The sequence below is a fragment of the Leuciscus leuciscus genome, assembly GCF_965113295.1.
Source record: "Leuciscus leuciscus genome assembly, chromosome: 20".
NCBI classification, from domain to species: Eukaryota; Metazoa; Chordata; class Actinopteri; order Cypriniformes; family Leuciscidae; genus Leuciscus; species Leuciscus leuciscus.
Genome location: NC_138744.1, coordinates 23,522,520 through 23,549,458, shown reverse-complemented (window position 1 = coordinate 23,549,458; position 26,939 = coordinate 23,522,520).

The following is a 26,939-nucleotide window of genomic DNA, read 5'->3' as shown; positions in this document are numbered from 1 at the left end:
CTCCGAACTCGGAATTTGGCCCGAACCCAGAGTACTCCCCCCATATCTTTGGTTAGGATAGTAACCAGGGCCGGGTTTTTCACGATAACGATGTATCTTAGCTCTTAAGAGCGCTTTCTACGTGCAAGATTACGAACGCTCGCAGCAATTCCACGAGCATTTCCCAAAAATGCACTTAACATGAATGCGCGAGAACGCGCTATACGTGCTACTTAAGAGTCGCTGTCCATTCGCGAAGTGCTGAAATATAACCTTATATGGAATCGTATTCTGAACGTTTAACCTAATAATTGTCATCTGTTGTGGATTAGCAATCAAGACAAGTCTATATAAAGCACCTACAGGCGGAGGCACTGACAAAATGGCAAAAAAAAAAAGAAAAAAAAAAAAAGAAAAGATACCTTTCAAAAAGATGAAATTAATGTCCTTTTAGAGGAGATAGAGCGAAACAAAGATGTCATTTTTAACAGATTTAAAAGATTTCTTTTATTAATTTTTTGTTCATTCATTTAATTTTGATTAAAATTATTAGATTAAATTATTTCTATTTTTTTGTTTTGTTTTCTGACCTTTTGAATTATTTAATTTATACATTATTTAACCAACAACAAAAAAAGAGTAATAAAGTGTACAATAAAGTACAATCAAAACCTTAAATTATAATCACATTGCATTTGAATAAAGTTAAAGGTGTAATCTGCCGGTTGTCCTGCAGGTGTCCTCATAAATCTGTCTTCTTACGATGCACTTGGGGATGTACGATTACTCCAGAGCACTCGTAGTTCCACGAAGATTTTCAAGTGCTACTTAAGCTACGATGCTTTTGGGAAACAGACCATAATATTAAGATCAGTCGTACGATCGTTTTTACGATCAACTTAGGCTTACGATGCTTTTGGGAAACGCAGCCCAGGCGAATGTAAGGATACAGGGTGGTGGAGGGATGCAGAAAACTGTCGAGAAACATAGGTGAGGCGGCTGTGTATATATATGCCTCCTCTTGTTATAAGCATGGCTGTTTGACCGGGAGGGCTCTCACAGCATCCAACAGGAGTTCAATACTCACGGTGATCAAACAGGTAAGCCCCCGATTGCAGAAAGTGCTTGGCCGTTTTCGATTGGGAGGGCTCTCGCAGCATCCAACGGGAGTTCAATGCTCACAGCGATTTGACGGGTAAGCCCTGCCAGCCGTTCGAGGGGGTATAGAGTTAGGCCATTTTGACTGGGAGGGCTCTCATGGCATACGACGGAAGTTCAATACTCACGGCAATCGGACGGGTAAGCTCCGCTGGCAGTCGGTCAATTAGATTTTGGTTGTTTCGACCAAGAAAGCTCTCGCAGCATTTTATGGGAGTTCAATACTAGCGGCGATCAGAAGAGTAAGCCTTCGTTGATGGTCTTGCGTGGAAAGCAATTGACCATTTCTGACTGGAGGGCTCTTGCGGCATCCGATGGGAGAAGCCCCCGCCAGAAGTCGAGCAGATATGGATTTTGACAGGGAAGTCTCTTGCAGAGTCCGAAGGGAGTTCAATACTCACGGCATTGAATGGATAAGGCTCGCTGGTAGTCACATGGGGATAGATTTGGTCGTTTGACCGAGAGGGCTTTCGCAGCATCCAACGGGAGTTCGAGACTCAACGGCATGGAACGAAATAAGCCCTGCTGGCAATTAAATGAGGATGGTCACGTATAGGGGTGAACAAGGGGTAAATGCTGCTGTGGTGGTGAGAAAGGGGCTAGACGTAGAGGCAGGGCTCCTGCGGGCGCGGAGAAAAAGACGCTGCTGCTGTAGTGGAAAGAGCGAGCTCTTGTGGGAGCAGAGGTGACATCACTGTTGCGGCACTGGACAAAATTTTGCTAGAGAACTGAGCTCCTGCGGGAGCAGAAGGGACTGCTGCGGAGGGTGGAGAAGGTTAGCCAGAGGAATTGAGCTCCTGAGATGACACTACTGCGGCCGTGAAGGCATGGTTAGCCAGAGACGGAGCTCCTACGGGAGTGGAGGAGATAACACTGCTGCGGCAGTGTAAGAACGAAGTGGGCTCCTGTTGGAGTGGACGGGAAGACACTTCTGCAGCAGTGAAGTAGAATATTTTCACTATTTTAGTGGATTGATGGTGTTAATTGAGGTGGATAGGGTGAGCTTGTAGGTTTGAGTGGGAGAACAAGCTGGAGCTGAAGAATTTAGCTGATAAGGGTTTATTGAGCTTCTTTAATGTGGAAGCAATTGGACAGGATATAGTTCTTAAAAGCCTCTGATGACCAGTAACCCAGTGTTTGAATCTGCTCTTATTCGGAAGTAATGACTGTAAAAGTGATCTGCTGGGATGCCAGACTGAATCAAAATGGATTTAAGGTGTTTTTGGAACCAAAAACATGTGAAGGGGGGATTGGAGTCATCTACGAAGAGTGGGTCAGATGGGAGGCTAAAGTGGTTTGGTACGGATGAATTGGTGATGGGAGATTAAAAATGTAAATTAAATGGATGATGAAATGAGATGGTGTCGCCATCTAGCACTGATAAATCTGTAATTGTCGGATGGATTTTTGGGTTAAAGCTGGACGTGATGGCAAGTTCTGAGGCAGGCTCACGCTAAGGTCCGCAGTTGGAGCTATAAGCCAAGGACAAAAAAGGAGATTTTGAGACTGATGACTGGACCTGCGCCGCTAGTGGAGGCATTCCCACGCTAGGGTCTGCTGAAGGAGCTGTAGCCACTGGTAGGGGAAAAGATTAGAGGCAGCAGGAGGAGAAGGAAGTGTTATCTGGGCCTGCGTCGCTAGCAGAGGCAGCCTCTTAGAGCTGCAGGCCACGGACAATGGGGAGGGTTAGAGACTGCGGAATGAAATAGCTGAGACGGCTGAACTTGCTCCACTAGCTTAGGCAACCTCACACTAGGGCGAAGAAATTCGTAGACATTGTTTGTCTTCTAGCGAGTGAATCAAAGACGTGAGGGAGAGGAGGTGTGAGATGAAAGAGCGACCTTGCAGAATTATGCGCATCGTAAAGTTTAATTGGTCGAGCAAAGATAGTAGTTCGTGTTTAGGACAGTTTAGACTGTCTAGGAAGGTGGACACAACCAGACATATCCTATCGATTTTTCTTTGTGCAGTGAGGCCTGGAAATGAACTATCCAAGTTAATGCCCAGAATTCAATGGATGTGGCTGGACCCATGGTTTTATCCTGGGCGATTGCAATCCCATGCTCAGTGGAAATCGTGCGGGTCTGAGAGATTAATTATTATTATTATTTATTGTTTTTTTTCTCCATTGGTTTTCTCGAAGTGATAACATGCGCTTACATGATGAGAAGCCTGCTTTATAACCTGCGTATATATTCACTTCTGACACGTCGGTCTGATACTGTAATCGTTGTTTGATGTTGGATGATCATCAAACAGCAAAGTACAGTCTTATTTAGATGATCGTTTGTTCCTTTATCTGTTGCTGGTTTGAGTGGCACACGCGCATTCATTTAGTGAAGTTCAAAAGAGACTCACTTATGGTAAAAGACAAAGAGCTTTGCATAAAAATGTGTGCCTTTAATTTATTCAATTGTGTTCGACAATCACTAAAGGATCACTAAACTTTGCCACGAAAAAAAACACTGCTCGTATAATACATTTGTTTATTGAAATCCTTCATTTTTATTTTCATTTTTCTTCATTTAATTCTTTTTCTTTTTCCATACTTATCCCGACCTGGAAATTACTCAAATCAAAATTCCATATTTTTCAAAACTGCATAGGAAATCTAAACATAACAGTTTATATTCATCCGTTATCTGTTTATTGGTCATTTCATTACTTACCGATTCTGTTCGTTCTAAATCAGATACAGATGAAGTGGAACGGTAAGATTACGTTTATTTGAACGCATTAGTGAGAACGATTGTGTGTATGAATTTGTCCTACCAGTCTGTGTGGCGTCTCTTTACCAGTAGTGAAGCTGTGGGTTTAAATTAGCCTACTTCAAAACAGAAAAACGTATATGCTAAAAAAAACGAACTCAGTTTCGAAGCGATTTTGTTGATAAGTCGAAGGACAGCATTGACAATAAGTTCTTAATGATTCTGTGTGCGATCTATACGTTATGTGCGAGCATACTGTTTTTACGTGTGTAAAAACTGTTGAGGAACTTAGGTGAGTAGGCTGTGTATATAGCCTATATACCTCCTCTTGTACTGACTGAATAGGCAATTTGTGTTCCTCACAAACTTTTTAAATAAATCATTATAGTGTTTCTTGAGTAAATAAAATGTCCAACAACCAGCTCTTTATTTACCCTTGTATTGCAAACAAGCAGAGATGGTCCAAAAAACGTGTGCGGCACATCATTCAAGCTTGAGGCGTGGTGGAGTTATGAGGATTTACTGACAGTTTGAGGAGCCAATGGAGTTACGAGGTTTAGTCACAAGCTCTTTTGAATGCTTTTCATTGATTAAATATTTTCAAAAAGCCACAGACAGATGTAAAGTGTGACCAATAGTAATGATTTATGAAAAAAACGAAATATGGAGATGAAACGAAACCGAAACGAAATATGGAGATATGAGGTTTCTGCCCAACAGCGATGACATCATAGGGTTTCATTTTAACACTTATAATATCTCTTCGGAAATAACTGAAAGTAATACAAACCACATATTAGTTTTTTTTGCTGACAGTCAATTCTACAGATTTTTTGGTGGAAGGAAGTTCCCATCTGTCTGTTATTCAGAGAAAAAAGTGACAGCGTATTGGCATTGTAACTCTGAATACTATTTTATTGATGGGATGCATGCAGCCCATAAACTAGATTCAGTGCCAGGGGACTTCATTCATTTTCTTGGATCCTACATGATATAGTGGACTTGTGCCAAAGAGGAAATCCTTTGGGAGGAAAATTAAATTTGTGTTTACAGTGGTGGGATTTACACTAACCACTCAAATGAGCAAAAGCCCTGTAGAAGAGATAATTATAAGATTATTATACTGTGAGAATTTTAATTAACATTCAGCCACAGGACACTGAAAACCTTTTACTCTTTTTTCTGCCTTAAAATTATGAGGCCAACTGTCAATGGCAGCCATTATTAGATGATAACTAAAAATGTCAAGACAATTCTTATTTTTCTTTTTAGTTAATGAGCATAAATATGCTCAAATTTATGGTAACACCCCCCCACCCCCCCCCCCCCACCCCCACCCCCCCGCCCCTAAAAACAGCGGCTGTGTAAAAAATACTGTTAGTAATATGATTTTAACATGTTAAGTTTATAATATGCCATTCACTAAAATCTGTTTCTTACCTTTATAATGTACTGATATCAACTTTAAAAACACAGGTGGTACAGAGAAAGCCTATGCATTATGATGAATCAAAGTTCATCACAAGCTTTTCCACAAACTGGGGTAAATAAATACTAATATACAATCAGTGTTATAAACACAAATACAAAATACCATTATGGTAAAACAAATGATACTAAAACTATGCAATAAAAATGTAATTTAACAACATCAAATCCTGATGTCCATAACTGGTAAAAATATTTATTTCAACGAAAAATTATCAAATGAGAGCTGTCAAACAAAGAATTCTGGGAATGTCAGTTTTATTTTTTTTTCACTGTAAATTACAAGATCCTGCATTGTGCAAAACTGTACATTTAACAGTATTTTACACTAAAATTACATTAAATGCCCCATTAGATTTATTAAAATTTTCTCCTTATAGATTAAGGGAAATTTACCATTAACTAATTAACAGGATTTTACCATAAGATTTGACTGTTGAAATGATGTTCATCTTTTATTTGTCCATTGTTCAATGTTTATTTCTTATTTGAAAACAACAACAACTTTGATTTAGTCTTAAGAGAATATTTTATATAAGCTTATCATAAGTTTTTTTCTGTATTCACATGTTTGTGTGTGTGATTGTATGGATCAAGAAGGAGGGCCAGGTGGCAGCAACATGTTGGCCCCAATACACCACGCCCGCATTGAGGGACATGCCCAGTCATTTTAGCAGATGGGTGTAAAGCCGGACTTGTTTAGCTAACACATGGGTTCTGACAGCACCTCAGGCCCATGTCTGTCCCTCATCTGCAACTAGTTGAGCCAGATCAACTAATGGAGGCTGGTCGCTCCAGCCAGGCCCTTCCTTGCTTGCCCCTAGGTGAGGGGGAAATATCTAAATCAGTGCCAACGCTGCAGTGTCTCAGCTGCGTCAGATTCCTGTTTGGGGGAAAGCTATATGATCAATGAAAGCAAAGGATAAGGGAAACAGGGAGGAGGATCATGCATGGGAAATAGTCAGGTGTGTTTCGGTAAAAATGTGGCATTCGGTTGGGCTCAGGTGATCGGAGTGGATTAGAGGAGCCTCTTAGGAGAGCCTAACTAGGACAGTGGTTGTTTTTGAGGGGGGGGGGGGGGGGGGGGGGGGATCCTTTTGAATATTTGTATTAATGCACCAAAAATGTATAACATGCGCTATAAATAAAACGTGAGAACTCAGAACTTATGTTTATGTAGAAACATCTTCATAAAGATGTTGATTATATCTTATCTCATATCAGCCTGAGAAAACGGGATCTTTATGGAAAGGTTCTCAAGAACTTAATGCTGTATGGAACTGATACTAGGAGCTGCAGGATGTTATCAGTGTCTCAGTGTGACTCACATGGACGTCAATGCTGCAGATAATGCTAGTCAAAGATGCGGGGTGAACATTGTTTCTACAGACACTCATCAAAGTTTTATCCTCTTTATTTCATAGATCTTCACCTTTAAAGGGGTCCTATTGTGCCCTTTTACGAAGTCTTGATATTGTTTTTGGGGTGTACTAGAATATGTTTTCATGCTTGATTGTAAAAAAAAAAAAAAACTCCTTCCGAAATACGAAATGTGCTGTGATTGGTTAGCTGGCTCAGTGTGTTGTGATTGGAAGAGTTTATCCCGGCAAATGTCACGCCCCTTCATAACCATGAGCTCTACTCAGATGTAAATATTAACAATGGCGTCCATTTCAGTCCATTTCCTTTGACCCTGACAATGTTAACGAAAAAGAGGATTGTGCTGAAAGGATTTCAAGCACGGACTTTGCAAGCACGGATTTCACTGAACGTTTCAGAATTGTATGTTTTGTTTGTAATTTTCTTATAGATACGATGTTATCCACCATTTAATCATATTTGTCTGAAAACTATGGTAATACAAACAGTAATCGATCACAAAATCATGGATCATTTTCCTAAGGGGCGGTGAACAGTCTTACAAAAGCAAGAGCTTACAAAAACTAAAGTAAACTACATCAATACTGTAAAGTTAGTTAGCAGGCTAATTAGGACACACAACTACATAATAGGACATACTTACAAGTTGTGATCCATAAACAACAGAGTGTCCTGACAAAATGGGCCTTAGCCACGTCTTTCAGGAGAAGCTTTTGTGCATTATACTCTCTTCTTGAAGCTGTTCTCCGTAAAATGTGCAGCACACAGACAAACGTTAATGTTATAATGTTCAGGAACAGTGTTACAAATACATTTTAACCTCTCTAAGTTCGTCGGCCTTAGGACAAAATTTTTCCGGGGTGCACAAAACAGCAACAGCATCTCTTCCTCTTCTCTAAACCAGCACAACATGGCCTCACCCCCTTTGTTGCGTGTTCCCGGGGGCCGGGTTAATGTAAATTTTAGGGTTTGTGATGTCACCAACCCGGGAAGAAGCACGTTGTAGTCCCTACCATTTGTTGTAGTTCTTGAAAAACGATTTCTGTACAAGAAAATATCTAATTTCACCATTTCATGTTTTATTAAACAAGAACTAGGCCAAAATGGAGAAGCCATTGGTGACAAACTAAGGGGCTATTCACACGACACCGTTTTCAACTGTCAAATTTTTTACGTTTTTGAAAACGGTCTCCGTGTAAAAAAACGTGAATATCTGTCATTAACATGCGTATTACGTGTTCAATCTATAACGTTTCATCGCCATCTAATGGCTGGCAGCAGAATACAGTGTGTTTAGTCATTTTCGCGGATCCGTGTGAATGGGGATCATATGGGGATTTTCGCGGATCCTTTTAAATGGTGTCATCTGAATGCGCAAATCTCAAAGGAAAAACGTCTCCATTTTAAGCATATCGTTGTCGTGTAAACGTATCCTAAGTACACCCTTACTGCTTCCATTGGAACTAAGAGGGTAAGTTGCAGCCAGGCGCTGCTAATCGAATGTCTTTGATTAATTTATCATCAGCAAGCGTCACCAACTCTATAAAAGCAGAAGTTTGGGCAGTTTGCTGGTCTGGAGCATTCAGTTGTGGGTTAACACAATGCCAAGGAGGAAAGACATCAGCAATGATCTTAGAGAAGCAATTGTTGCTGCCCATTAATCTAGGAAGGGTTACAAGGCCATTTCCAAACAATTTAAAAATCCATCATTCTACAGTAAGGAAGATTATTCACATTAAAGACAGTAACCAATCCTCCCAGGAATGGACGTCCCAGCAAATTTTCCCCAAGATCAGACCGTGCACTGCTCAGAGAAACTGCAAAAAACCCAAGAGCTACATCTCAGACTCTACAGGCCTCAGTTAACATGTTAAATGTTAAAGTTCATGACAGTACACTTAGAAAAATACTGAACAAGTATGGCTTGTTTGGAAGGGTTATCATGAGAAAGCCTCTTCTCTCTAAAGAAACATGGCAGCACGGTTTAGGTTTGCAAAGTTGCATCTGAACAAATCACAAGACTTCTGGAACAATGTTCTTTGGACAGATGAGACCAAAGTGGAGATGTTTGCCCATAATGCACAGTGCCACATTTGGCGAAAACCAAACACAACATTTCAGCATAACACCTACCAACTGTCAAGCACGGGGGTGGAGGGGTGATGATTTGTTTTTGTTTTGAAGCCACAGTACCTGGGCACCTTGCAGTCTTTGAGTCGACCATGAAATTCTCTGTGTACCAAAGTATTATAGAGTCAAATGTGAGGCCATCTGTCTGACAGGTAAAGCTTCGTGGAAATTGGGTCATGCAACATCACAATGATCCAGCACACCAGCAACTCTACACCAGAACGGCTGAAAAAGACAAGAATCTAGGTGTTGTACTGGCCCTGCAGTCAAAGTCCAGAAATCAACCTGATTGAAATGCTGTGGTAGGACCTTAAGTAAGCTGTGCAAAAACAAATGCCCACAAACCTAAATGAACTGAAGCAATGTTGCTAAGAAGAGCAGGCCAAAATTCCTCCACATAGATGTGAGAGACTGATAAAGTCGTATAGAAAATGATTACTTCAAGTTATTGCTGCTAAAGGTGGTTCTACAAGCAATTCAATCAGAGGGTGTACTTAGTTTGTCACACATGGCTTCTCCATTTTGGCTTAATTTTTGTATAATGACACAGTGTAATATGCATTGTGTTGTTGTTCATCTGAGGTTGTGTTTACCTAATTACCTGCTAAGGACCAGATGTTTTTTTATTTTGTCCTGATACATAAACCATAGAATTCAAAAGGGTGTAGTTTATTTTTTCACATGACAGGGAACTGTACCCTTTAATGGTGTTCACTTGATCACTCGAATGATCATATATAATATACTTACAGGTGCAAAAAAAAAAAAAAAAAAAAAAAAAATACTTAAAGGGTCATCCTGGAACAACATTCCTGTCCGAAAATTTAGTCCTAACCCTATCCCTACCATTAAACTTATACCTAAAATCAAAGGGAAATGGTAGGTGAATGACACTGATGTAGAAGCACCTAACGCTGGTTGTAAGCCTAACTTGACAAAAACTACTTGACATAAACTTTTCCTCAAATCTGATTTGGTTGATTGGAATGTTGTTCCAGGTTTAACAAAGACGTTGATCCAGGAACATGTTGTACTTGGTGAAATCAAGTTCACACAATGTCATCTTCATGCAAATCATTTTCAGATAAATGTCCATGATAACTAGCGACCCAGACTTTTGTGGAAGTCAGCAGGATGGAAATCACTGTTATTCTTTCTCTGGTTGCTTGGGTTGCACGCAAACCTGCAGCTCAGGTTTTCAGAGGGCCAGATTGAGAGGCCTGATAAACTCACAACACTGACAACATCTATCAACAATACGCTAATTCTATGTGAACAAGCTTTTCTCTTAGAATCTGATTATGTAAAACATAAGTTTCTTAATTAAAAAAAAAAAACAACAACAACAATGTAACAGATGTTATTTTTTTAATTGGCCTTATTTTTCAAGCTAGCCAAAAATGAGTTGACAAATATTAATGGTGTATTGTTTTCCTAATGAATTTCAGTGTAAAATGTTGAAAATAAATGTCAATTCAGTTACACAATTTGAAGGTGTCATTACAGTGTAATTATACATCTAAGTACTGAGTAATACAAATTAACTACATGTTCTTAGGAATAGGTTAGGAATAGGGCTTGGTTTAGGGTTAGTTGCATGTAATTATGCAATTTATTGTTATTACTATAGTAACTACATGTAGCGTATAACAAGAATACTTTAAAATAAAGTTTTACCGTCAATTCATTAAAAATGTATGAATTAATTACACAAAATGCTGATTAATTAAATTAACTGCAACTAATTGCATATGTCAGCTACATAATTTGCTGTTAAATGTCCCCAAAATAAGACAAGTCAAAGACTCATTGATATAAAGGTCATTGATATGCTAGTGCATATACACATTTAAAGTCTTTCTTTTTTAGTCTTTATCTTCAAAATAAATAAATAAATAAATACAAATTAAATATTTATCATTCATGTTCCACAGTGTTCTCTAGAATGAAAATACCCCTTAAATTCACCACATCATACACAATATAATTATGTAATTGACATGTCTTCGTGGGAATGAAATTCTTGCAGCTAAAACAGCAGAGCACGGCAATAGCAATGCAGAGATCATTGATTTGATTACCATATGGAATGCATAAACTGATCAAATGTATCTTAAATCAAATGCAATGTAAGTAACTTTTGATCTACCAAATGCATGAATGTAAATTATGATTCATTGTGACATAATTAAAGCCTATTGGTTATTTTTTTTTAAAGAACAAGCCCTTTGTTATATCCTGCCATATAGGCAGTACCACACAGGACAGAAAACCGTGTGGCAGTTTTTTGTGTAATCACATTATTATTGCATTTTATTATATTTTGCATATTTTATTGTTCTAAATTAATGAGTAAAACTGACAGTTGAAAAACACTTATCGTTGACACTGATTTTCCTTAGTATTTTTTTTTCCAACAATTGTATTTAAATCATGTAATCATATAATCTGCTGGCATTCTAGCAGTTCAAAACATATTAATAGACTGCCATTTATGTTTGTTTGATGCAAAGGCTGTTAAGGGTCTCAGTAGCAGTTGTTATTGGTGATAATAGTATCTTGATATTTGTCCATTCAAAATATTCCAGGGCATTAAATGTTTAGATGGTATCTGAAAACTTGTTCTGTTCCCTTAGAGCATGTTATCAGAGAAAATCATTGCTTGCAGGTATTTTCAGACCGTGTAAATTCATTAAGCTCGCTCAATAAGGTCACCATTAATCCCCTGTGCTGTCTGTATCCTTCTTCATGACGTCCTGTGAATGATAATGCACCATCAGAAATGATCAGGAAGAGATGAATGCTCATACACACACACACACATACACACTGGAGCTGCTTTCAGTCCCTGTGGGTCAATGTGACTGAGGATTATCACAAAGTCATTTCATTCCTCTTGTCTACGGAACGATCAAGATTGTAGAGGAAAAAACTGAGTTGACAATCAGAAGCGCACAGCTCTTCTGACAAGCAAGTGCTGTGAGATTTTGATTGTTGTATCTTGAATCTTGTATCTTGACCTAATAATTGATTTAAGTATTCGCCCAAACATCAAGAAAAAGAAAAGATCAGTTTTTCCACAGCAGTCATGCCTAAAAAATAAAATAAATAAAAAAGTGTTACCTGACCTTTAGATATTGTATGTACATGTGATTATGTGATGTCTTTTTATTTTGGCCTTACAAAATATTATATTAATTGAAACTTTAAAGAACAGTTCACTTAAAATAAGCATTCCGTCATGTATCTAATGTCATTGCAAACACGTTTAGCTTATTTAACTCCATTCAATGAAAGCATATAGTGACCAGGGACCATCAAGTTCCCATAGAGCCACATGTATTTATATTAGGTGTCTTTAAATACTATACTTATGTCAAAATAAAAAAAAATGTTTTATAAATAAATAAATATAGGTATTTATTGGCTTATTGTGTTCATGTGTGTATTTTTTGTTGCTATTGAGGTGGGATACGGATGGGGACAGTTTTTGTAGTATGGTTAGGTTTAAAAGGATAGTTCACCCAAAAATGCAAATTCAGGCATCATTTCCAAACCTGTAAAAATGGCTTTCTTCTGCTGAACACAAAAGAAGATATTTTGAAGAGTGTCAGTAACCAAACAGTTAATGGGCCCCATTGACTTCCATAGTATTATTATTTAAAAAAAATTCTCTCCATACTATGGAATTCACTTCTATAATTCTCACTCCAAGCTAAAAGCAACCCTACTTTTGTTGTAAAATATTAATTTATTATGATAAAAATATTTGACAGTAATTTCTTAATTTTTGTCAGGAAAAAGCATCTCTATTATTTGCATATGTTTACTTACATTTTTTTCAGAGAGAAGTGCGGTGGACAGCACAATCCAGGGCATCTCTCTCACAATGATCCATCCAAATATATTCAGAACTATGTTTGGAAACCTTAAAACCGATGCAAAATACACACATCCATTTCATACTTATTCAGAAAAATAAGTATTCTCAGTAGTGCATCTTCTTATACAAATTCAGCTGTTAATGTACAAATGAGTGAATGCCAGCAGTCAATCGCAATACTGGAATGGAGAAGCACCAAATTGCCATCTCCTCCTCATCAGAAAGGGATAAAGGGACCCTTTCAACTGAGACTACTTGTTCTGAATCTCCCATAATTTGAGACATAACAGATACAACCTCGTTCTGAGTCTGTCCTGTAAGGGGAGAAACAGAAATAGATCAACAAAATTCTGGGTCTCAGTCTTGTAAGGGAAGAGACTGTATCAGATACACTGCACGGTTCTGAGCTTCCAAAATCCAAAAGCGAATTGACCAAGTTCTGAGTGTCTGGCCCAAAGATGCAGAAGACAAACTGACATTTATAACAAGGTTAAGCTCAGGAGAACAAACCTTCACTTCAACGTACATTCATCGGCATGTTCCAAATTGTCAAGGACCTTCTGCATCTACTTCAGGGCCTCATCTGCATGTTCCAGATTTTAGGAACCCTTTGGTGCTCCAGGAGATCAGCATCCCACAGAGCTTTGTGTTCAAGGCATCTGATGTACTCATAACCACACCCAAAAATCAGCATTGAACCAATCACTACAGAAGTATTATTTTTTATTATTTTTACCCAAAATAGGGGGATGTGGGAGCATTAGTGAGTACACACATTTAATGTAATGTCGGTTTCATTCATACTCGTAGCCGGAGGGCGCCCTCCGCGAAGAAAGTCCCCAAATGAAACTCGTAGAAATCATGAAACTTTTGACATTCCAGGAAATCTCTTATATGGACAAACGCATTTAGATATCGCTGTAGCAGTATAAAATACAGATAGAGACATTTTGACATGAAGACAATAAACATATATGGCTTATCTGTGTTCTTCTTAACATCTCGGGTATTTTCATTATAAAGTATATTTATAATGTAATTCTAATCGATCTGGGCTGCGTTTCCCAAAAGCATCGTAAGCCTAAGAAGTTTGTAAAAATGATCATATGACTGATCTTAAAGGAGCCGTATGTAAGATTGTGGCCAAAACTGGTACTGCAATCACTTTCAAATTACTGTAGAGCGGTGTATCCCCTCCCCCTCCCCCCTGACTCGAGGTTGCCAGATAGACTGCAGGATCCAGCAGGAACGTAGGCTGCTACGTAGCTGTGGTAACTAGAGCAGAGCTGGCAACCCCGATGCCGAAACACTACTGACTTCGTGATTGGTAGATAGGTGGAGGGTGGCGCTTCAGGCCAAAACACAAGATGACAACATCAACATCAGTTGAGGGCTGCAACTTCACTTTTTAAATGACAAAATCCTGGCCGGACTACTGTTGTCAGTGATATAAGTATTTGAAATGAACATGATTTCTTAATGTCTAGTGACATAGTAGGGCAATTTTAGGATTAATTGAAATACATTTCTTACATACAGCTCCTTTAATATTATGGTCTGTTTCCAAAAAGCATCATAACTTAAGTAGCACTTGAAATTCATCGTAGATCTCCTCCTCCTCCACCACCTCTTCATCTTCCTCCCTGTTAAGTAAGGACACTTTTAAACGTCCTGACTACAACTACAAACATTCTCAAACTGCTGAGGTGTTGTGGCTGCAGTCTGGACAACTGAAGATGGAGGCTGAGGCCTGGGAGGGTTGTTTGGAGGACTAGGAGATGGTAGATGAAACTGATAGTTCCTCTGAGCATGAAGGACCTGACTCAGGCTCAGGTTGAGTTACCCCTACTCCTCCATGGATGTCAATACCACTACAAATGCCATCGGAAGCACTTGTGCCAAGTATTGACAAGGCCTTTTTTTCCTCTGCTGTGAGAAGGGGGGACTCATTGGTCCCACCACCTGTTTTTTCCTCTGCAGTGCCCTCTTCCTTTTTGCCAGGCTTGCAAAATCCTGCAACTTCTTGCGGACCTCCTTGCCTGATCTTTGAACACCCCTGGTTGAAGTTAATTTGGTAGCAATGTCCTCCCAGATGTTTTGTTTTTCCTAATTTGTATGGTGTCCTTTAAATCTGTTGAAAATAAAAAAATTTGTTTTGCTGTTTCTCCTCAAGAAGGACATGAATTTCATCTTTTTGAAAGGTATCTTTTCTTGTGTTTTTTTTGTTCAGCCATTTTGTTAGTGCCTCCGCCTGTAGGTAGGTGCTTTATATCGACTTGTTTGGGTTAGGGTTAGGGTTAGACTTGATTGCTAATCCACATCCGATGACGATTATTAGGTTAAACCAAGCGTGCCGCACAAGCCCTGAAAAGTGAAGCCAAAACGTCTCGATCGCCCCCTGGTGACTGGTCCTAGTATAGGTCATAAGTCCCGCCTCCCCGTGTTATTCAACGGGACGTGAGAACAACTAAACAATTAAATTACACTTCAAATATCATTTTTCCAAAGGTGGTTTCTTTCATTTGCTGTCGTTTTTATCACGCTCATGTAAGTTCAAGTGTCTGTTTCAAAAATAAGTTGGTTTTTAGTTAGTTATGCGATGCGGTGGTGTAACGTCATGATTGACAGCTGTGATTGACAGGTTCTCTGAGCGAAGTAGTCACTGAAGCACCAACGGACATTTTTTTCGGGATCTTCGGAGGACTGAGGAGATTGTATTTACTTTATTTTAACAAGCCTCTTGTCGTACTGCAATCAATTTTTAAAAAAGTGTGCAGAATCCACTCTCCCTGAGTGCATTCTGCGAGAGAGAGGGCGGAGCGTTGATTTCGCGGCTCTACTTCCAGCTCACGACTGCGCAGGTCTGGTCCCGAGATCGCTACTGCGCAGACTCAAGTTCCAATATGTCAGCGCCATATCGGCACACTGGCGGCTTCAGTTCTCATCAATGGAAGAGAGCGAAGGGGCGTCGTCCATCTTTTTTTACAGTCTATGGGTTAAACGTTCAGGATACGATTCCATATAAGGCTGTATTTCAGCACGTCGCAAATGGACAGCGACTCTTAAGTAGCGTAGAACACGTTCTTGTGCGTTAATGTTAAGTGCATTTTTGGGAATCGCGGCGATCGTTCATAACCTTGCACATAGAGAGCGCTCTTAAGAGCTAAGATACATTCCCAGACAGCAACATAGTATCAGCCCAGATCTGGCCCAAATCTGGTTCATGTGGATTTCACACGGGGCCGACACTATGTTGCTGTCTGGGTTGTTATCGGGAAACCCGGTCCTGGCCTTTATCACTTTATATAATACTATACCTAATATTATTTCTGCCTCATTTTATGACATGAAGCCACATCAGATCACAAAAGGAAGTTATTTAAACACTCGAGTGTCATTAATGTTCTCTTTTGTTGGACAAACAAAACCTGTCCTGTTCCTCATACAAATCTATTGTATAATTTCAGAACATTTGGAGGTAACACTTTATTTTGATAGTCCACTTTAGACATTCTGCTAACTATAAGTAACTTTGCAACTACATGTCAACTAGACCAGTCATTAGAGTATTAGACTGTCTGCTTAATGTCTGCTTACATTTCATTTTGATGTTCCCCCAACAGACATTCTACTGACTATAAGTTACTTTACCCTAACCCAAACCTACGCTAACCAAAACAGTCTACCAACACTCTAAGAATTAGTTAACACGTATTTGCAAAGTTACTTATAGTTAGCAGAATGTCTAAAGTGGACAATCGAAATAAGTTGAACCATTTTGGTATATAGTTCAAAAATCATTTAGACTACTTGCAGTATTATTTTTGGAGTTGGATAAGTTACACTGTATGGAAAAGAGCAGCATGGGCATTGTCAAACATATTAGAAACGACATGTAGTTGGATAACATTCTAATTAACATTCTAATGAAAATAAATCTCTGCTGTCCTACTTTACCACTGTTCTACATTTTCTATCTGTTGACAGGAGTGAGTTAATGTGCTTAATTTGAGGAGATTGCATAGTGTTTCCATGGGGGTTGTCTATAAATCTTGTGTTGTGGAAGAATTGGATGAGTGACAGCTCGGAGGTAAAGGGGAGGTTTCGGCTGGAGCTTCATTCCCAGTCACAGGTGTGTGTCAGAGCCAGAGAGCCTGGAGCCTGGCGCTGAGGGAGGGAGCACAGGTGGCGGAGAGCAGGGAGAGGAGCTGGGGTAGCAGGCTAGCATGTGGCACTGATCCAGCCTCTGCTCAAACATATGCCGGGGTGTGAAGAGAGCAAGGCGCAGACAACGTGACCTAGAGCGTGGGGAGAGAGGACGAGAGTGCATGACTATCTGTCTCTGTGGGAATGACAAAGAACATTTTCAGTTAAGGAGCTTTAAGTCGCTGAGAGAAAGAAAAAAAATATATACCAATTAGTGTCTTGTTCTTTTATTGCATCACACAGCAATATTATAATGTTATGCATAATTAATAACAACGGTAACTAGATTAGCATTTCCTGAAGGCAATACTAGAGCTTGTATGGATGCAAAAAAATAGTGATAAAGTCTTAGGTAAGCTTGGGTTTTAGACATTATGGGTTACACTTTATTTTAAGATGCCCTTGTTACAGTGTAATTATACAAATAAGTATATAGAGTAGTATTAATTAACAACACGTACTTACTATATAATTAGGGTTAGGGTTTGGTTTAGGGTTAGTTGTTTGTTATTATACATAATTTACTGTTATTACTGTAGTAAGTTCATGTAAGATGTGTTACACTTTACACAGGGACACTGTAAAATAAAGTGTTACAAAATATTGCATTAGATCCACTTTGCCCTTTGTTTTCACATTAACTCAATGCAGTGCAAAGGTGGATGCAATTTTTAGATGTATGCTAGAAAGATAAGACCAATAACAATTCAGTATGCAAATAGGCGTGTATGACAGAAGACCAATAAAAAAAACTCATGTATCATATAAATTGCACTTCTCCTATTATACTTATAATGAATCAATACATCATCAATACATCTGTTTCTATTTGCACTGTACATAATCTTTCACACTGTGACAATCATCTACTGTTTCTACCTCCTTCACAACCAGAGCATCTTATAGGTGAAAACGACGTACTGTTGAATGTATTAAAAATGCATTAAAGTATATTTTTATTATACTAAAAATATACTCAAGTACATTTTTTATACATTAAGTCGTACGTCTTTTTCACCTGGATAAGCTGTTACTTATTTGCACTGACTGGTCTACCATCTGCATCTTAAATGCACTTTAACACAAATTCAATAATACTTTTGTGTGTGTGTGTGTGTATATATATATATATATATATATATATATATATATATATATATATATATATATATATATATATATATATATATATTGCTATTTGCACTTCTGATACTTCTGTATTTCAATGGCTTTGCACTGTACTCTGCATAATGACAATAAAGTTTAATCTAATCTAATAATTAAGTTGACATCATCCAGTTTTGGGGAAAGTTACTTTTAAAAGTAATGCATTACAAAATTAAAGGTAAGTAAATAATGCGTTACGTTTCTTTTGCGTTACTTTTTCTCACCTGGCCAGGGATTGCCTGTTTGTTTTTTAATAAAAGTTCTAATTTTGGCAAATGTAAAGGCCACCAAAAGTGAAATGAATAAGCCTCAGGCTGAAGGACATGCAAATTCATGCCTGTACATTAGAGCTTAAACAAACCTTCCAGCTATGCTGACATTCTGGATCGCAGGAGAAGAGAGTTCAACTCTCTGGGTGCTTCTCAATACTCAAATTGATTCTTCCTTGTTTCCTCACTACTTGGTCCTTCACCCTGTGAACTGGAATCTGATCAAACTCAGCCATCTTGAAGGACATCTCAATTCTCTAACTGCACCGTGAGGAGGCGAGGAATGAGGGGTGAGGAATCTTCCTGAGGAGTCATGAGCGAGGATACACAGGTGAATCCTTCCCTCGCATCCTAAGGGGGTGGTCCTAAAGCTAAGACTTGAGGAAAGAAAGCAAGGAAAGGAAACGAGAAGCACCCTCTTATTCTGCAATAAAAACAGCAACAACAAAAAGTGAAACACAAATGTGACGTTTATCCAAAGTCATTTTTTCTGATTCATATGGTTGAATTGGATCATGTGAGGTCAGCAGCAAAGACATTGGCTAACAAAGTGAGATTAATACATAAAGTATAGTTGTGTTATTTACATATTTTATTATTGCAGGTTTGCATAATATTCTGAGTTTGCATTTCACTGTTTTTATTTATTTTGAGGAATACTGAATCTGTTTTTGTGCAAGTGAGATGAGTAAATGCCTGCTTACATTTAGTCCACAGTAACCATCATGTTTAAACAGCGCACTGTACTTACTCCCAGTTCCTCTCAACATGGGGACAGGAGAGGTGTATAGTCCCAATAAATGGGACTCTTCCATTACTTATTTGATAAAGTAACAAAGATATTTTGTTTTAAATTTAAAAGTAATCACTTTACTAGTTACTTGAAAAAAAATCAATCTGATTACATAACTCACATTACTTGTAATGCCTCAACACTGATGGCATCACTGAGTTTTGAATACTGAACATTTTGTATATCTATGAATCAAAGGGACCCAGACTTTAATCGTAAGTTTGAATGGCATCTGTACATTAAGTGATTTAAGCGGAATTAATTCAGGATGGTTCAGAATAAACCAATAACCAGAAGGAATATCAATCAAATACAGCAATGCTAACAAAACACATTTACAGGTAGCATTACGAAATAAGTTAACACTTCATTTTGGTTTATTATTTAGTATACTTACTAAAGTAAAAAATATTAGGTTACACTTTATTTTAAGGTGTCATTGTTACAGTGTAATTATATATTTGGCACTGAGTAATATTAAGCAACTACATGTACTTACTATTGGTTTAGGGTAGGATTAGGATTTGGCTGAGGGTTAGTTACATGTAATTATGCATAATTTACTGTTATTACTATGGTAAGTACATGTAACATATGTAACAAGGACACTGTAAAATAAAGTATTACCTAATATTATTTAATGCATAATTACAAGCAACTAACTCTAAACCAAACCCTAATTGTAACCCTAACTGTAAGTACATGTTGTATATTAATATTAAAATAAAGTGTGACCAAAAATAATAATGTTGCATTTAGGAATGTTATGCATTATTTAGGAACCTTTTTGAAGAAGAAAAAAGAAATGATAAATGCAATTTGGTTTAGAGTGGTTTTACAGAGTAGTTATACATAAATACATATGACAATGACTGTATATAAGAACATGGTATATACACACCAAAAACTTCATTTTTTTTATATTTGTATTGGTTTACTTTTGTTTAGGCTCAGGGTGCCTTACAGCAGTACGTTAAATATTCATGATACTAACCACACAAAGGCAACCAGGCCACCACTGGCGATGCCACTGTGGTCTTTAGAGGAATGTCAATCCACAAACAAGACCTCCCAAAAAACTCTGCTCCAGGCTTCAATCTCTGACTCTCTCTCTCTCATCCTCTCTCTCCGTTTCTCTCTGCCACACATCCTAAGGCTCACCCAGGCCCGGCTCCTTGGTAGCTGCTCCAGCCTGCCAAGCCAACGCCAGCTTGCATTATTATCATATTTCATCAATTATGTAAACGATGTCCTGCTGAGTGTGCCTGCAACAGAGCACCATCAGGTCCCGCCCCTAAACGCATGCAAATGAGCTTGCCTGCAGGCGTGAACTGACCTCCGCCTCTCCCCGTCTCCGCAGCTTACCGTGATTCGCTCTCCTGCGTGTCAAGCAGCCCGGAACCCTGGACCCATGAAACCTCGAGCGGCGAGCCCCATGGGCCGGCTCTGCCGATGCTTGTATACCCGCAAATGTTTCTGAGCGAGTTGTTCATCTTTGCAGTGTTTTGAAAAATTTAAATTTCTTGACTTGAACTTGATCCAGTAGTCAGTGAGCCAAGGCCATTGCATAGCCTCTGTACAAATTTTATGAGCTTGAGCTTGTTTAACAAATATTTATTTTAAATGAGGGGGAGGACTAGAGTCGGTGCTATAGAGCAGTGATTCTCGACTGGTTTCGCTTCAGGACTCAGATTTTACAAGTATCAAAATTATTTATTTTATGAAAGTAAAAATTGTTTATGAAACAAAACTTCGAAATTTAATTTAAATAAATGAATTAAAATACTATTAATCTCTGCCACCAATAATTCACCACATTATGGTCATCACAAGTCAGTGTTGTTTAATGTAGTCTGGGTCTTTATTTATTTATTTAGTCTTGTGTAGCCCATGTTCGCTTAATTTGGCTATATTTTGTCAAGTGACAGAAGAAAAACAGCAAAATACTGTAGAATTTAATTTGATGCATTTGTTGCTGTCCACTCTTCGAATAAACCTGCAACTCATTTTGGGGTTATGAGTCACGATCCACCATGTTTTTTCACCCCTGGTGTAGACCATGTAGCTCTCATGTCCTTTTGTCCATTTATTTTTTATTTTTTATGGAACCACCTTTAATCCAACTAAACAGTTTGCCTTACTTTTACGTCTGTTGCAAGGTGCCTATTTTACCCATATTCACAGAATTGTTTAATCACCTCTAGCACAATAGGAACAGAATTTCACTCTTTTTTTATTCTGTCTTTCACAAGTTGTCGCCAAAAATGTTACTCAATGATAACTCTTATCATTGTGTGGGAAATGGTTCTTTGTCTATAATCGGCAAGCCCACTCAATTTTCAATGTCAAAGGCAAGGACGCGCACTGGCCTCCAGGACTGAACGGAAACTCATTGAGTTTGAGCTACACATATCTGAGCTTCATTAAGCAGAAACTATAGAGCACTGAAAGGAAGAGAAGAGTCAGGACTTTCACTCAATGGAATCTCATATCTGCCTAATCCGCTCCCTCTCTGCTGTTTTACTGATATATATCTACTCTAGATAAGATGACTGATGCTGCTGAAAAGCAGTTCTCCCCAATAATTGAATAAATGAAAAAATGAATAAATTTACAAATTTACGATCCCCAACTGAAGTTTTGATTGGGGAAATGGTGTTTGTGTATTTTTAACTGGATCAATGTGTCTAAGATGACCATTTAAATAATACATTACTACTACATTACTGACAGATAGATAGATTTTTTTTTGTGTGCAAATTATTAGTTAAATTCTAATTCAGAGTTTGGCAATATATTTGTTTTTCTCAGAGTGCAATGCAATATATCTCTTATTGGTTTAGGCTGTCACAGAGCACAAAGAACAAGAAGTTTATACTGAGGGTGTCGCTGGAATCAGAATGAGGCTAATTGCTTTCATAGTGAGAAGTGACCCCAGTGACGTTTGATATTTGCACTGCAGTCAGCCTGAGCAGTCAGATGAAGACAGCTCTATCAGAGTGACGGTTATCTATGCAAAACAAAACAGGTGATTTCCCTTCCTCTGTCACTCCACTGTTGTGCATGTCAGACAGTTATTCAGATATCAGTGCAACAGAAGAACAGAGCTGCTATAGGCTGTCCTCTCTCAGTAGGGAAGCTTCTCTGGCTGTCTGATATAGTCTGAAAATTACTCCAAATTACACTTAACTTTTGTAAACACCTCACTGGTGCCTCACACTGGAAGAATTTCCAGTATAGATTAATTTATTTTAATTAATATATAGCAAGTTTGTAGAATGCAGCAAGATATATACTAGGTTATGAAACCCCAAGGGTAATATATAATTATTTATAGTAAAGCCTTTTCGATTTTTTTCTTTTTCTTTTCTTGATGAAATATTCCAGGCTAAATACAATTTAATCTCTCTAGAAAGATTCTGTGGCATGTTATCAATTATGGCTGAAAAATTATTTTGACTTGGCCTTCAAATGAAAAACACTTTACTTGCACTTGCGCTTACAGTGGATCCCTAGCAGACAATCATACAGCAAAACATATTTTTTTTTACACATTATAATTTGTTCTGATAAATTATTCTGACCATTGAACATACTAACATACTTTTAAAATCGTTACTAAAGTCGTTTCCAAGTATATTCCATACTGAAATAAATGAAGTACGATAAATGTAGTAAAACAGTTCTGAACATTTAATGAGGTGAGAAAAGATGTTGACAAGGTGGTGATTGTTTTGTCCTGGCCCTGGCATGTTGATAAATTCACTGTAAAAGTACACATATTGATTGTAGCAATCAAAAGCACCCTGTCCTAAAACTCAAAGATGGTACAATTAAATTCGTCAGACCATCCCAATTGGAAATCAATGCTAGCTAGCCTTTGATGGAGCCTGAGCTGTTAGCTATGTTGAGACAATCTGGAGGAAATGGGCACTGAAGGTGATTGTGACTGCCATTTCGGCCCCAACAATCCAAATCCTGCTTTCCCCCTCCTACTTTATTGAAGCTAACTATATAGACTGTCAGATTGGCTCTATCTCTAGCCTGTCAGCGGCTAGAGAACTCTCTGCCTTGACAGCCCAACCTGACTCACTCTGATCAATACAGAAAAGCAGTGCTACTCTTCCATTATGTCCTTTTGTGGAAAGAGACAAGAGAGAGAAAGAGAGAGACTGATAGAGAAAGGGAACCGATGGGAAGATCAAACCATGAGATATTTAGAATAAGATTTATATAGACTTGGTATCAAAACTGGCAGTTGTGGGGATAATGCTGGAGTTTGATTTGATTTTGGCTGTGCTTGCTTACAGTCTGTCAAGACCAGGTGTTCTAGCAGAAGAAAATTCATTCTGAAGTCTATCTGCCACACTGACCAGGGATATTTGAGCCGTACATGTTTGACATGGTAGGTGGTGTATTGTTTTAGAGAAGGAGTTGTAATATTTATTGTAAATATAATTCATAAATTAGATACAGCAATGAAATCACTATGATACATGACCACAATCCTGAATCAAATTTTTGTAATTATTATAATTTGGTTTGCAATGCATGTTAAATAACACAATCTCTTGATTCAATTGATATATTATTTACATAAAAAAAAAAAAAATGTAATGTAACACTACTTTTGTACATTTCCTGCACTCACAAAACCTCAACAAAATGCAACATTTGACTAAACTGTGAAAGTGAGTCACACACACTGTTTTTCAAAATTTTCAATGCCCATGTTTCCTGTTTTATTCCGCTATTTTCTTTCACCTCTGTGATTTATAAAAGGTTTTCTTTTTAAAAATCTTTTAATTAACATGCATAAAATGATATGGTCTCATGGCTAGAGTTTATTAGGCATTGGTAAAATAACAATTAACACTTGACATGTGATTAAGTAGAAATAAATGTATAACATTTTAAATGTCCATGTTTTCTAATAGTGTTACAACTCATCCTGGTAGTGGGGTTACACTCTTAAAAATAAAGGGGTAACACTTAGTTCAGGGTCTAATTCTCACTATTAACTAATTGCTTATTAGCATGCATATTACTAGGATATTGGCTGTTTATTAGTACTTATAAAGCAAATATTAATGCCTTATTCTGCATGACCATATTCTACAACCCTTACTCCTACCCAATGCGTAACAATTGCCTTACTAACTATTAATAAGCAGTAATTAGGAGTTTATTGAGTCAATAGCTGTAGTTAATAGTTAGTTAATACTGTTAATTGTACCATAATCCAAAGGTTTTTCTGTAGCATTGCTGAAAAATAAAATCAAATAAACCTTTTGGAACTATGATTTTTAAAAGTGTAGGTTGCAGCAATGGCACTTGTTGTACATAACATTAATTTACACTGTTTCGGGATAGGTTGTAGATTTCAAAGCAGCTTTTTTGTGTTAAATGAATTCCAGATCTGTTAAAAGTGTTGCAGTCATTCCTGGTACAATCATTTGTCTTACATCATTTGCTCAAAAACAATTAAGATCAGTGTTGGGATGTGACTAACACTTTTAGCTCCTATTTAAAAACAAACAAACATAAAAAGCTAGTAGCATAAAACAACTGTGGAGAGTAGCATATGAATTATGGTGTTTTCTATTTATTTATTTATTTTTATTCAGAATTTCTTTAGATCACAATAGCTTCAACAGCTCCTTTTGGTTAGTAACACTTTTTAGGGTAGCATGAAGATCAGTTCTTCAGTGAAACATCATCTGTTTTCTGAAGCAAACATGACATAGCTAATAAATAAATGCTGGCATTTCATTTATACATTTTGTCACATATTTCTTGGGAATGCAATCTTTGTGTGGCATCAGTAGCACTGAATTGCATTGACATGTTTTCTGTTAAATCAATGGTAAAAAATAATTTGTGTCAGGTGACTCTGGCTCTGTATTTGCAATCCTGGTCGTTTCTCTGCATATATTGAGTGCAATGACACAAAGGGACATGATTTTGACCAGAGCACCACCCGCTCCTTTTGATCCGGTCCTGGGAGCCCTGTGTGATGTCCTAGTGTGGGACAAACCACCCCCCAACCCCCCCACAATCCCTTTGGCTTTTACGCTGAAAAGAACACAACAGGCATTGTTCAGAGGATGACTGTCCTCTGTCATTGTTCTCTTTGTCAAAAATCATTATGCAGAACGACAAACAGGTGTTCGGTAGCTTGCGAAGGTCAGTGTCAAATTCATGAGCTTCAGCATCCAACAGTCCCATTGAATTTTATTTGTTGAATAAGTAAAAGCAAGCAGACATTGTCAAGTTTAGTGTAATTAGATTTGAGTATCAGAATATGTAATCTGAAGTTTTATAGCTCATTGTATTTAAAAGCCTGAATATAGACCAAAAATAAACTCTTCACTTTTTAAATGAGGATTTCCAATATGTCTATAAATATTTTAAACAGGTGACAGAGAACTGTCAAAACTGGAGCAAGTTTGACTGAATATCATTAAGGAGAGGGACTTTTCATTTTTTTGTGATATAGAAATCAATATGGCAGAATGTGGAATTGAGACCAAGAGTGTGTTGTAAATGCAGGCAAGTCCCAATGGGTCAATATGGCATGATGAGATTTCTTCCTAGCCACACACACACACACACACACACACACACACACACACACACACACACACACACACACACACACACACACACACACACACACACACACACACACACACACACACACACACACACACACACACACACACACACACACACACACACACTTCTTTCAGACAATCTCAGCTGGCACTTACACTTGACATTTTTTTGGTGGTGAAAGGTCTAGTTTCTGACAGACACTGCCATTGCATTAGTCTGACATTCAGCTGGAGGATATGGGCAAATCAAAATGTGCACATGAATTACCACAGTATCATTGTCTCACTTGCTTTGTGTGTTATAATAAAGTATGAGAAGTCAAATGTTGCTTTATATTTATGTTTTTTTTTTTGTGTATGTGTGATATGAGCTGAGATTCTAACAAAGCATTAATAACCAGTCTGTGTGTAACTAAAGCACAGTAAGTTGAAGTGTATTTTTCAAGTGTGCCATTAGCATCACCAAGTGGACTTGCAGAAATAATGATTGTTATTACAGTAAACAAATTTTCCAAACATTCCCTTGTCTACCATTGATTAGAAAACAGACAGTTCCACCACCAGCTCATGCCATTGGCTGAAACGTTTCTGTCAAAGAAATAGATTTAATAGCGTCGCTCCAGAATAACAGCACTTTTTTTCATTTTTTTTTTTACAGCTTTTAAAACATAGAATCACCCTTTGAATTATATATTTCGCAAATTTTCTTTTAATAATTTTAACTTGACTAGAATTTACATTGCTTTCGTGAAAAAGAAGTACACTTGCATCGTGTAGGCTACTTCTACTTTTCTGCTAAAATAAAATAAAATATATAAATATATACTTCAAAAGAATATACTGAATGACAGTGCAAGCTGAATTTAATGTGCTCGGGCACTTAATTGCATGTTATTTACAATTATATTGAAAATTATAGTTTAAATTTATATTAAATGCAAGCAGGACTTAAGTACATCTTTATATGTAATTTCATAATTACTTTTATTGTCATTGAAATATGATTAAATACTTATACTGACAAGCATTTATGGTAAACTAAAACATTTAATGCTATTGAAACCTGATGTATTAAGATATATATAATCACACATTTGTAATGATGAAGTAGCAATTTAGTTAATTAGGAATACAGTATACTTTAAATATAATCAAATAACA